At 33.8% G+C, this 13,737-nt stretch overlaps 1 pseudogene; it reads right to left on the minus strand.

The window, feature by feature from the left end:
* The window catches only part of LOC105173121, a 1,745-nt pseudogene extending 885 nt beyond the window's left edge, over nucleotides 1-860 (minus strand).

Genomic DNA, 13,737 nt, shown 5'->3' on the forward strand with positions numbered 1-13,737 from the left:
TGACAAACCCTCTTCAAATGGTTTTTCCTGAACCAAAATTTACCCAAAAAAATTATTAACAAACAAGAAAATATTAAACCCACAAGAACACACACACAAGAACACACACCAAACACACCTTTTCTTGGACCTCGGAGTGGGAGTAGTATGTGCTTTCGAGCCATTAACGACGGAAAAGGGCTGCTGTTTTAGCTGAAACTGCGTTCGCTGAGGTAATTTTTGAACTAATTGCGGCTGCTGGTGTTGCTCAGATGATAGATCTTGCAACCCTCCAAGAACAGAGAGCGGCGAAAGGGGTAAACTTTGAGGAGAAATTGCTAATAATGCTTGTGAAAACTGTTGTTCTGGCTTGTGGAAGAAGGGTTTGCAGAGATCATGCAACTCTTCTACGAAGGTCTCTCTTCTGGGCTCGTACAGATCTTGAAACCAACCAGCAGGGAAGTTGCAATCTTGCTGAAAACTACTGAAAATTTGACCGGAAGCACTGCTGTCTGTGGCGGTGCAGGTGGTGGTGGCGAGGGCCGAAGTGTTGGAGGCGGTGGTTGTTGTGGAGGTGCAGCCTCTGACCACCGCGTGCAGATCCCAATCATCCTCCATTTTTCTCTCTGATTTTCTTGCTCTCTAAAAGAGACAAAAGAAGGCGCTGACTTTTGGGGGGTGGTGGGGAGGATGGAGGGGAGGGGTTCGTAAAATGAGAGTGGAAAACAAAACTATTTTATTTATAGAGAGAGATAGTGAGGTTGTTTTCTTTTCTTTTCTTTTCTCTCACTTAAAATCTAGAGAGAGAGAGAGGGGAATTTTGGACGGTGGTGATGGCCTTATCTGGGAGCTTTGGCTTATCCTTTCATCACTTTCTCTTTCTTAGTTTGTGTCCAGGAAAAAAATGGGTAATAATACTGCTTCTCGTTTAGTGGTTTTGTGGGTTGACTTTGTAGATTGTCAAAAGGGTGGGGTTATACGAAAAAGTCCACGCCGGGGATTGCCGACAAAGAGAGAGAGATGCCACGTGGGCTTGGTGAAGCTCTCGAAATGTGCGTTTGGTGGACCTTTGAACTTGGTCCGTCAAGGATTTGCTTCCATTCTCTTGGTTTTCTCTATTCATCTACATATTTTTTTCGTTTTTATAACAATTAATTATGGTATCTAGTATGAAATATTATGGTGTAATAAATTGTCATTTATGAGTAAATTTTTTTTATATTATTATTTATCGTAGCACACAATATTTACACGTATATAATCAAATAGATACGATCATATGATAGAAATTTTAAAAGCAAAGTAAATGATGAATATAGGTTAAATTATATGACAAACATAATAATATTTTAGTGATTAAAATATGCTGGGACTATTTAAAATAAATAAATAATTATATTGATACTTAGTAGTACAATGATAGTTTGAATTTTAATGCAACGGTGTAACAAACTGTCACTTGTGAGTGAAAAGTAGCTTTCTTTTTGTATTAGTATGTGTATAGATTATAGATAACAATTGCATATATATATATATATATCGATTATATTTAATGCTAGCATACGTTACATATCAATTGTTTTAAGCGGTTCTATAGTAATGTGCCTTTTGTAAGTCAAAACTCATAAGGCTTATATTAAATTAAAGTAAATAATATATTGTACAATGACACATTGATCGCTTCACAAAAGTGCATAGTATTATTGTTAATATTGAAGTACTACATAGTAATTGGAGAAAAAATATTCTTCTAAACTAATAAATAAACTAGGGGAATTTGAGTTTTTAAAATTCTCAATTAATGAGATTGCAATTTGATTGATTTTTTATTCGATCGATGCCCCATAGCCTAAGGTGTCATCAATTCTGATTTCGTATAAGTCTCATGATTTTGTCTTAAAGGAGAGGAGGCCTTGAGGCTTATAAACTACTAAAACTCCTAATCTAAAATTAATATGAGATATTTGCTTCTATCATTAGCCCCCCCAAATGAAGGGTTTGGGACGAGACATGCTTTCGTTCGCATAAATAGCGCCAAATGATGTGGTATATAATTTGATTGATTCCTCGTTACATGAAATATTGTCTATTCTAATTTGATACGAGTGTCAATTTTTTGTTCTAAAAGAAAGCTTCGCTAGGAAGAGGACGCTTTTGGACTTATAAATCATCCAAATTCTTTATTTGCCGCCTATATAGGACGATTGCCCACATCACAAATGGTTAAACACTGTCTACATTATTTTTAGTAGTTTTCATGCAATGAAAAAAGATGAGGAAAAAGAAGAAAAAAAAAAAAAAAGGAAAACTCTTACTTCATCAAGCAACTTAGTTATAGTATGGCAAAATTGCAAAATTGGCCTGTATGTATAGAAGGGTGGGAAAAATTAGTCCTGTAAGTACTGAACTAATAATTTTGGTCCTATAAGTTTTGATTTAGTGACAATTTTGATTCTTCCAGTAAAAATTACTCCAAAATTAGCCCGACAAATTTGGGGCTCAGGGTTTCGACTGTCAACTGGTCTCAACATAAATACATAGCGGCTTACGTGGTTGCTAATGTAGCTTGGGATGTGGATATGGTGGCGAGACTAGACAAAGTTGAATCTATGGCGGAAGTTGATGATTAGAAGGAGTGGCGAGAGGGAGGAGCTGGCGACAAACAAAGGATGTCCAAATGCTCGAAAGTTAAAGAAAACTGAAATTAATCGATGAAAAATGATTGTCTAATGATGGGCTTACCAATGGGGGTGGTCTGGAGGTGAGAGAATTTCGGATGACGGAGAGTTGACAGGGACAAGTTTGAAAATCGTGACGGCGATATAAAAATGATGTCCGTGAGATGTGGCCAAAGAATGGATGTGGCCAAAAATGATGCTGGTGAGATAGTGCGTTAGGATCGTCGGAGGGTGGCAAAACTTTTGGTGGAGGTCTGGTGTCGTGGGTCGAATAGTGGCTGGCGAATCAACAGAGAAAACATTTAGACAGATAAATTATTAAACACCCCAAATTTTCATCACATGATTTACATATTTTTTTCCCACCCCCACTCCGCATCAGCATCCACATAGGACAATGACTGTGTAAATGAATTTTAATTGGCAGCCGAAACCCTTAACCCAAATTCGTCCGGCTAAAATTTGACATTTTTTGCTGCAAGAAATGAAATTATCATTAAGTTAATATTTACGAATTAAAAGTATCAGTTCAATACTTATGAAATTAATTTTGTCATAAACCCTCGTGGTATCTCCTTTTACACAAAGACCTAACCAATCTATTATAGAAGATTTTGAGTATGAAACTCCTTAATATTACAGGCCAAAAATAAATTACAGATCTAACGAATAAATGAATAAGAAAACTTTATTTGAAAATGGCTCAGGATAATGCCAGATCCAAATAATATAGGGACACAGTCACAAAGATACCGAACCCAAATCAACCGAAACCAAAAGCCCACGGTTGCACCTCAACACACAACAAAGCCTCAGATCATTGAGATCACAAAAGTCACCCACCACTCACGTGCACTTAGAACTCAGAAATTAGGAGAAGAAAACAGACTTCAGTATATGTAACAAAGGAGACGAGGACTCCTTTTTATAGTGCTACGGATATAGACAAGAGAAGGGAAGTTTTGGGTGGCTTTCCAAAAGTCATTGAGTTGGCTTTAGAAAGCCACCATAATCATCTATGGCAAAATAGAAGAGAGATAGCCATGGAAGATATCAGTGAGAGAGAGTGAGAGCAGACGGTGGAAAATATAAGAAGAGAGGGACAGAAATGATAGATTTAGGGTTAGGTTTAGATATAAATATAAGGTAACCTGGGTCGGGTTAGAGTAATGGGTCGGATCGGGTCAAGGGCCTCCAAGTAGGCTTTGTCCGGTTGATTTGGGCCATCAAGTGGGTTTGGGTTTTGGGCCACATTTTCCAACATACCCCACCTTGGACCAAATACCTAATGGATAGATCCAGGGTTTTAATTTGGATCTGGTCATTTCGTCATTGCCATAAAATACTCCATGGATGTACCTGCAGACAGAAAACTTTGACAAGGAAATTCGTTAGTTGGGAAATAAATTGAGAATTTTTAAACACTTACTGAATTTTTCTGTAGGAAAACCCTCAGTGCCCATGTTTGCAGGATTCTCTTCAAAATTAATCTTTTCCAGCTCTATAATCTTTTTACTCACAATATTTCGAATGAAATGGTACCTAACATCTATATGTTTTATCATGAAAAACAGGATTTTGTTCCAGCTTTATAATCTCTTTACTCACAATGATCATAATGACTTCTTTTAAAATTCAAAGACTGCATGAATAAGTTGAATTTTTTGTTCCATTGTCTAGGAGATTGCTTTAGTCCATAAAAGGATTTTTTCAATAAACACACATAGTCAGGTTTAGACATGTCAGTAAAATCAATGGGTTGACACATATAAATGTTCTCATCTAAATCACCATGCAAAGATATAGTTTTAACGTCCATTTGTTTCAATTCCCAGTCGTAGTGTGTAGTGAGAGCAAGTATGATGTGAACAGTAGTGTACTTGACAACCAAAGAGAAAAATTCATTGTAGTCTATACCTTCTTTTTGTGTGAATCCCTTAGCTACTAATCTTGCCTTATATTTTATAGGATTTTCTTGTTTTATTATAAAGATCCATTTACAGTCAACAATTGAGGCATTTTTAGGCTTAGGAACTAGAACCCAGTTTTGTTATCTTTTAGGAATTTCATCTCTTTTTTCATAGCACTTAGCCATTTTTCTGATTGCATAGCCTCATTAACACTAGAGGATTCAGATAATTCAGTATTAAGACTTGTATGAAAATCCCTAAGTTTAGAAGGAATCCTAATTTGTCTTCTATTCCTATCTCTGGCAAGTTGGTAATTTTCTAAAGGATTTATTTCTACATTTTCAGTATTTTCTGCGTTTTGTTCCTCTAGGTTATTCTCTAACTCCTCTCCCTGTTAGTTATCCTCTAGGTCTACTTTGTTAAAGGTGGGTTCTTTTTCTTCGGGCTGTGTCTTTTCTAAGCATGACATTTCATTTTCGTTAAAAGTGATGTCTCTGCTAATTAAGACTTTAAAACCCGGTTGACTTCTAACCCACAACCTATCACCTTTTACCCTTCAGGATAACCAATAAAAACAAATTTTAGGGATCTCAGTTCTAATTTATCAGAGTTTTGGTGGACAAAAGCAGAACATCCAAATACACGTAAGGAAGATAAATCAGGTAATTTTTCACTCCACACAGATTCAGGGGTTTTACCAGATAAAGGCACAGAAGGAGACATATTTATCAAATGTGCAGTAGTTAAGACAACTTCTCCCCAGAATGATATAGGCAATCCAGAACTAACCAATAAACATCTCACTTTTTCAAGTAAAGTACGATTCGTACGTTCAGCAACACCATTTGTTGGGGAGTATAAGGATTTATTTTATGTCTTTTTATCCCAAACTTATCATACACCTCAGAAAAATTTTAGTTACAAAACTCAAGACCATTATCGGTTCTAAGAGACTTTAATTTCTTACCAGTTTGGTTTTCAATAAGAATTTTTCATGTTTTAAACTTTTCAAAAACTTTCGATTTATGCTTCACCAAGAAAACAAATACTTTTCAAGAAAAGTTGTCAATAATGGACAGAAGATAACAATTTCCACCATGAGTAGGCACATTTATGGACCCCAAACATCAACATGTACATAGTCTAGCCCATAACACATTCATCACAAAATTCCAATTTATCAATTTTGTCATTCAAAATCCCTTCTTTCTTTAAAAGTTCAAGTCCTTTTAGACTAATATATCCAAGTCTTTTATGCCACAAAGTAGTTCTATCACATTCAGAAACGGAGGCAACAAAATTATCATACATAACAGTGCACATATAAAGGTTTCGTTTTCTTTCAGCTTTAAAGACAATCAAAGAACCTTTGATAATCTTCATAATACTCTTACCCCACCTTCCTTCTAACGGTTCTTCTTCTAATGTAGCACATGAGATCAAATTATGGCTTAAATCAGGAACATATTTGACGTTCTTTAGGGTTAACTGATAACCTTTGTTAAAACAAAGTGAAGTCACCTAGACCTTTGATTTCACACTTCTTTTCATTTGCCATGACACATAACCAGAATGCCTATTTCTAAAATTTGAAAAAATTTCTTTGAAAGGACTCATGTGAAAAGTACATCCAAAATCAATCAACCAATCATACTTATTAAAAGAATGCACAGAGTTAGCTTCACACACAACAAAAACTTCACCAGTGATTTCATCAGAAACATTATTGGCCTTTTCTTTTTCTTCATAGTATCTATCTCTGTTTTCTCTTCTAGGTTTCCTATAATCTTTTATATAGTGACCTTTTATACCGCAATTATAACAACGTCTCTCTTTTGTTTTATCTTCTTTATAGGTGTTCTTCCTAGGTCTAGATTTGCTTCTACTGTTATTCTGGGTTTTACTCCTACTCCTGCTTCTACTGTTATATCTAGAGTTTGAATTTATAAACTTAGACCTCCCTCTAACAAAATTAACCTCATGCTGATTTTGACTGGGTTTATTAGCCTTTCAATCCATCTCCTTGCTTTTTAATCCATTAACAACTGTTTCAAAATTCACACTGTCCCTACCGTATTTAATAGTAGCTTTAACATCGGAGTAGGTTTCAGGAATAGCATTAAACAGAACTATAGGAGAATACTCATCTATGTTTTTGTCACCAGTAAGTTTAATATCTTGGTATCAATTTAGTAAAATTATCAAGGTTTTCGTCAATGTTTTTCGACAAATTGAGTTTATATTTGAAAATTTTTTCTAACAAAAACAATTTACTAGGTAGAGAGGTTTCTGTATAAAGCTCTTCTAATTTTTCCCATAGACCTTTTGAAGAATTTTGTTCACCAACTTTTCGAAAACAGTATCAGACAAGTTGAGAATAATAGAGGAGTAGGCATATTCATCATTTTCTTGTTTCTTTTTTTCTGAAACATTATCCAAATATTTGCCATCAATGGCCTTAAAAACTTTTTGTTGAATAAGAATACCCTTCATTTTTTATTGCCATATGAAAAAATCACTTTTACCATCAAAAGGTTATAGGTTACAACCGGCCATTTTAAAGAAAAAATTTTTAAAGAAAAGAGCACGGGTTAAAAGAAAAATTCAGAAGTTTAGAAAGTTAAAGTACCAGATTTTAGGTCTTAATCACACAATAAATTCTCAAGGCAGTTCACAAGGGAAATACGAAGGAAATCACACAGAATGAACATATAATAGACAAACTTTCACAATAATGAAAAATATCATGAGATCACACGAGATATAAGAATAATAAACTGGTTGTTAAGATATCTCACACAGATAATAACATATCACAATGATAATAACCAGAAGATAACACAGTAATCAACAGATCTCAAGAATATATCACAAGGATAATGGACAGATCACAAAGAGATATCAGAGATAATGAACCAATCACAGAGATAGTAATGAATAGATCTCAGAGATAACGAGTCCGAGGCTTATCCACTCTTAGTCCCTTCCAAATACCCGACGACCTCAAGGGTCCGGCCAAGAGGGATATAAAGGGGATTATAACTGCAGAAAAATTGCAAAAATAATATATCAACATATTATAACTGTTATAATGACAGTATAGAAATTTCAGAAAATAAGAGAGGAGGGGTTTAAAATTACCACCACCAAGGCGCAGCACGGATCAGAATGATGCTCTGATACCACTGTAGGGTATAAACCCTCGTGGTATTTCATTTTACACAAAGACCTAACCAAACTATTACAGAATATTTGGAGTACGAAACTCCTTAATATTACAGGCCAAAAATAAATTACAAATCTAGATAAACAGTAACTGAAAAATAACGAATAAATGAATAAGAAAACTTTGTTTGAAAATGACTCAGGATAATGCAAAATTCAAATAATATAGGGACACGGTCACAAAGATACCGAACCCAAATCAATCGAAACCAAAAGTCCACAGTTGCACCTCAACTCACAACAAAGCCTCAGATCACAGAGATCACAATAGTCACCCACCACTTACGTTCACTTAAAACTCAGAGATTAGGAGAAGAAAATAGATTTCAGTGTATGTAACAAATGAGACGAAGACTCCTTTTTATAGTGCTACAGACATAGACAAGAGAAGGGGAAGTTTTGGGTGGCTTTCCAAAAGCCATTGAGTTGGCTTTGGAAAGCCACAATAATCATCGGTGGCAAGATAGAAGAGAGATAGCCATGGCAGTGAGAGAGAGTGAGAGCAGACGGTAGAAAATAGAAAAAGAGATGGAGAGAAGTGATAGATTTAGGGTTAGATTTAGATATAAATATAAGATAAACTGAGTCGGATTAGAGTAGTGGGTCGGATCAGATCAAGAGCATCCAAGTAGACTTTATCCAGTTGATTTGGACTATCAAATGGATTTGAGTTTTGGGCCACATTTTCCAACATCAAGTATGGAGGATGGGGCTTATGAATGTCGCGATGATGTTACACCGAGTGGGGAATTATTTGTCAATGAAGTTGACTTTTTAAAACGACCTACGGGTATGAAGCGACACAGATTTTACATTTCCACGGCTGGCGATCGGGTAGGTGCATGATATAAGCGTGAGGTGGCATGACGACCAACCGCAGCCGGGGCCCATGCATAGACACTCGTGAATCTGACGGCTGAGAATTAGTCTGCTTTAGGTCAAACATCGTGCGGCCATTACATGTTTCCCTTTCAGCTTCCTTTCTTTCCGGCTACCATTTCCTTTTAGCTTTCTTTCATGACTAAATAATTGAAGATAAATTACAATCACTTTTATTATATTAAAAATTATAAATATTCACTAATTTTTACGTTCATCTAACAATAAATCAATTTATTAAGTTTTTATTTAATTATTTAGTAAATTAATCAAAATATCTTTTTAATTATAATCTACAAATTTTTATATTTTTTAGAATTTTTTAAAATATTTCTATGAATTAATATGCCTTATGGATTATCGATTTTACCCATCTTTAAAATTTTTGTATATTTTTTCATTTTTTTTAAAAAAATATAATCAACTAGGATAAAGCAGTAATGTCCATCTCAACGTTGAGGGACTTCGTAATTTTTACCCCTAATTTGAGCGATATGTTTGTAATTTTTTAAATAACGAGAAGATATTTATAGTTATGGTAACATCAAGAGCGTGAGCTGTAATTTATCCAATAATTTTATAATCTGTATAATTTCAATATGAGTAAAAGGAAAAATAAGTTTAGTTTAATTCACATTTAAATACTTTCTCTGAAAAAAAATAAATTCTATTTACGTCTAAGTATTTGAAATAGAAATTTTGTTATATAATCTATGAAAATGTAGACAGGCGTTCCACATCGATTGTGGAGTTTAAATAATTTATAAATTTTATTTTTTAAAAATAAATTATAAAATTCATAAAAAAATCAAAATAAATAATATTTCATACAATATAAAATCGATTGAACAACAAATCAAATCTTTATATAAAAAAAAATATATATATATATATAGATATGGATATGGTAATGTAGAGAGGCACGAGTGGCACGATCTGGGTTTTATATATTTAATTATTTATAATAAGAATAATAAAAGAAAGGAGCCCCCACCCACCATTTCCACACCTTTCGCCACTACTACTTCCTATGACTTGAACAATTTATAGGTCACCCACCACTTCTCTCCCCACAAAAAACACACACAAATATACACTCATACATTAAGTATTTTATTAAAAAAGATTATTTACTCAATACAATTTGAATAAATCATCTAATTACAAATAAGGGTGTTTGTAATATTTTCTACTTTAGTAATGGGAATTATAAAAAAAATAAAAATTACGATAATTTTGGCTTAAAACAACTTAATCTAGTCAATTAAAAAAAAAAAGACGTAAAAAATATTCTTTTCATCTTATTTTCAATAATAGTTTCAGATGATCTCCATCGTTCGTGATGTGGGGGCATACAGACGGATGTCGAGTTGCAAAGAGGTTCATCATCCAACATTAAAAATGGTAATGTTGGATATAATTCTGAGCTTGCTGATTTTGAAAAAGTTCCAAGTAATACATCTATCTACCTATCTATCTATACTTTTTTAGGGTTAATTACACTTAAATTTCTTTAAACTACGAAATTATATTTTCCCCCCAAAAAATTTCAAAATTATACTTACACGATTACACTGCCTTTGAAAAATTCACTGTTTATATTTGACCTCATTTCATTAGGGTTTCAACAAAAAATGCTGACATTAGCAAAAATATTATATATAAAATTTTAAGTTTACACCTCATTTAACATTATCATGTAATAATTTAGCGTAGACATTTTTCATCAAAACTCCAATGAAAGGGTATTAGGTGTAAACGAAGAATTTTCAAAAGGGGTGTAACTGTAATTTCAAAATATTTTTGGGGGAAGTATCATTTTCACATTTTTTTAGAGGGGTCTAAGTATAATTAATTATTTCTTTAACATTAAATTAATCAACCAATACTTTAATATACTAATAACAGTAAATAACAAATTATAATAACTCTTAATTCAATAAATACATCAATATGACCGTAAATAAATTACAAATACACATAAAATATGATAAACATCCATACTCATAACCTCGAATTTTCTATCTATACTAAACATGAGGGGAATAGAATAACTATCCTCTCATGCACCATGTTATGTTAGTTTCATTTTCAGTTCTTTTTTTATTTTTTTCAAGAAAGTAATTAATATAAAAATATATTTATTTATACGTTATTATGTTAAAAGTATATTAATTTAATATTACAAATTCAATATAAAATATAATTTTATTAATTAATCCAAATTCATTTTCATTTCAGACGAAAACCTAAACAGGATTAAAAATACATAATTTCCACTTAAAACTAGCAAAATATAAACACAAACAAACAAATAATTCCCATTTAAACTTTTTTAAACATACATTTTGTATAATTAGTTAAAAATTATTTTAATAATGAAAAAATTATCAAATGAGTACATATAAGTATTTTAAATTTACATTAAATAAATTCAAGCACACAATATTTAAGTAAGGTAAAGTTACCTATATGCATTAGTGTTGACATCTTCCAATTATTGTTTAAAAGAAAAAAGATAAATTACATTCAACTCTCCTAAAATTTGTATTATATAGATATTTCTTTTTTGTTTTAAAAAATATCAATACTTCTGATATTTGATAAAATTATACAATTTTTGGATGGGGGCTTGGAATTATTAATTTTACTATTTTGTAGTTTTTTTAAAAAAATAAAAAAAAATACTAAGAAAAACTGGACGGGATGGATGGAAAAAATTAAAGATTGTAAGAAAATTGCTCACTTAGTCCTCAACAAAACATACATAAAAATTTAAAAAATAAATAAAATTATAATTCATAATTTACAATGATAACATAAAAATTTAAAAAATAAATAAAATTATAAATCATAATTTATAATGATAATTTGGTCAATTCATTAGGAAAAATGATTTGAAACCTTATTGGGATGAATAGATTTGGCTAGTTGTTGAATGACCCAAAAAATCATAAGGGTATTAATAATTTTTTATATAATAAAAAAGTATTTATAGATTTATTAATTTTTAAAAGAGCTAGTTGTAATTTATATAAATAAAAAAAAAGAAAAAGAAAACGGATATAATAAACATCCATTGCTGAAGGCCTCATAGGCCCATTACTTGGGCGGACTACAAATTTCAGTACTCCAATTTGGGTCCATCTCAACAATATCCAAGAAATAAATCAAGCACCATCATCATTTTTATTTTTTAAAAAATTTACCTCTTTAATAAAAACGGAATAGTTTTTATTTTTTTATTTTTTTTTATTGGGGTGCATTTGGTTTGATAATTAGGTGGTTTTCACTTTTCACTGCCCAAAAAAAAAAAAAAAAAAAAAAAAAAAAAAGGATTGATTATACTTTTGGTCACTATATTTTGTGTCAAAATCGATCTTAATGCCTAAATCTTTTGAGGTATGGTATTTGTTCTCTAATCTTTGTAAATTATTATTATAATTTTGGTCCATAAATATTTTCAAACACAACAAATAAGTATTCTCAATCAAGGAAACCTCACTCGTTGACAATGCCTTCTGGCAAAACATACTACAAGGTCTAATCAATTCAAATACAGATGAATTTGTGTGAGTACATTCATGTTGAATCTGATATTTTGTACACTAAGTGTATGAATAATTACTTTATACCCTTTTTATTTTTAAAGAAAATAGTATTTAGCAATCATCTGACTACATGGTGTATTAAACTGGGCGTAACATCTACAAAGACCGTACATTCAGCACTTGATTACAAGAAGTCATTTCTCATTTTAGTAGAATTGTACTGATGAACGCAACTGATACGGGTTTGAGCCAACCTACTTCTGAGGAGAACCCAATTATTCATCCAACCCAGGTGTCAAGGGCTGCCCGCATACTTGGCACCCTTAACGCGCACTTCAGCCACTCAATCGTTTTACATGGCCGATCAATCAACCTTCACGAACAGACGATGGACATCCGCAGTCTTAGAGTCCCAGGAGTTGGTCTTTTACTGCTTTGTTATTTATTTTCTATTGTTTAGATTGTTCAGGGGGACGTTACACCTCCTGAGGTGCAATTTTCAGGTTTTTTATTATCTAGTGTAGACAATAGGATTTATTTTTTTAAGCCTATTATAGGGGGAAATGAGTTCAAGAAGCTTCGTTTAGAAACGTGTTAGAGTCCCCCTCAAGGCGATCCCCTTGCTCTAGCATCGTTGTTTACTGTATACGCACTTTTCAGCAATAATACAAGCTCCTTTCTGAAATCGCATGTGCAATTTACTATTGCGTGATTTGTTCCTCCCTCTTGTGATTCCTTTCAGTGCGCTGCGTTAGTGTCGAGCGGAGGTGTGCGGAGATTGGCGGACGTAGTTAGCGGACTACTAGCCACACGTTGCACTTTGTGGAAGGCGCCTCGTGAGAGGTGGTATCAGAGCCTCGTGCTGAGATGGGCCGAGGCGTGCGAATACTGCTGCTGCGAAGGTGTCGGGGCAGGATCCAGAGAGCCCGTGACACGCAGCTTCATCTAGCGAGAGAGTTGAGAACTCGGAAAACGGACACTCCCGGTTGGCTGAATTGGAGGAGAATGTCTCTTCCCTAAAATCTGAAACACGGTATTGAATTCGGAGTTTGACGAATGTCGGCAGGTAATTCAGGAGATGGCTGGCGTCTTTGGAGGCGACGGCATTGCCGATATGCAGTGTGATATGGAGCAGATATCTATTTAGATTGGTTTGCTCCAGCGTGCAGTGGGTAGCACGCCTATTGTTGCTCATGACCCCGGTGCTAGGCTTCTAATTCCCGAACCAAAGGCCTATAGCGGTGCTCGTGATGCGAAGGAGGTCGAGAACTTTCTCTTTGACATGGAACAGTACTTCCTTGCGGCAGACGTGCGAGACGAGGCAAGGAAGGTGTCGATTGCAACCATATATCTGACTAGTGACGCAAAGCTGTGGTGGCGAACCAAGTATGCGGAGATCCAGGCCCATGAAGTGCAGCTTGATACGTGGGCTCTTCTACGGGAGGCGATCAGAGAGCAGTTCTTCCCGGAGAATATCGAGTACAATGCCAGGCGGGTATTGCGAAAGCTTGAGCA

Source organism: Sesamum indicum, linkage group LG11, assembly GCF_000512975.1.
Source record: "Sesamum indicum cultivar Zhongzhi No. 13 linkage group LG11, S_indicum_v1.0, whole genome shotgun sequence".
Lineage (NCBI taxonomy): Eukaryota > Viridiplantae > Streptophyta > Magnoliopsida > Lamiales > Pedaliaceae > Sesamum > Sesamum indicum.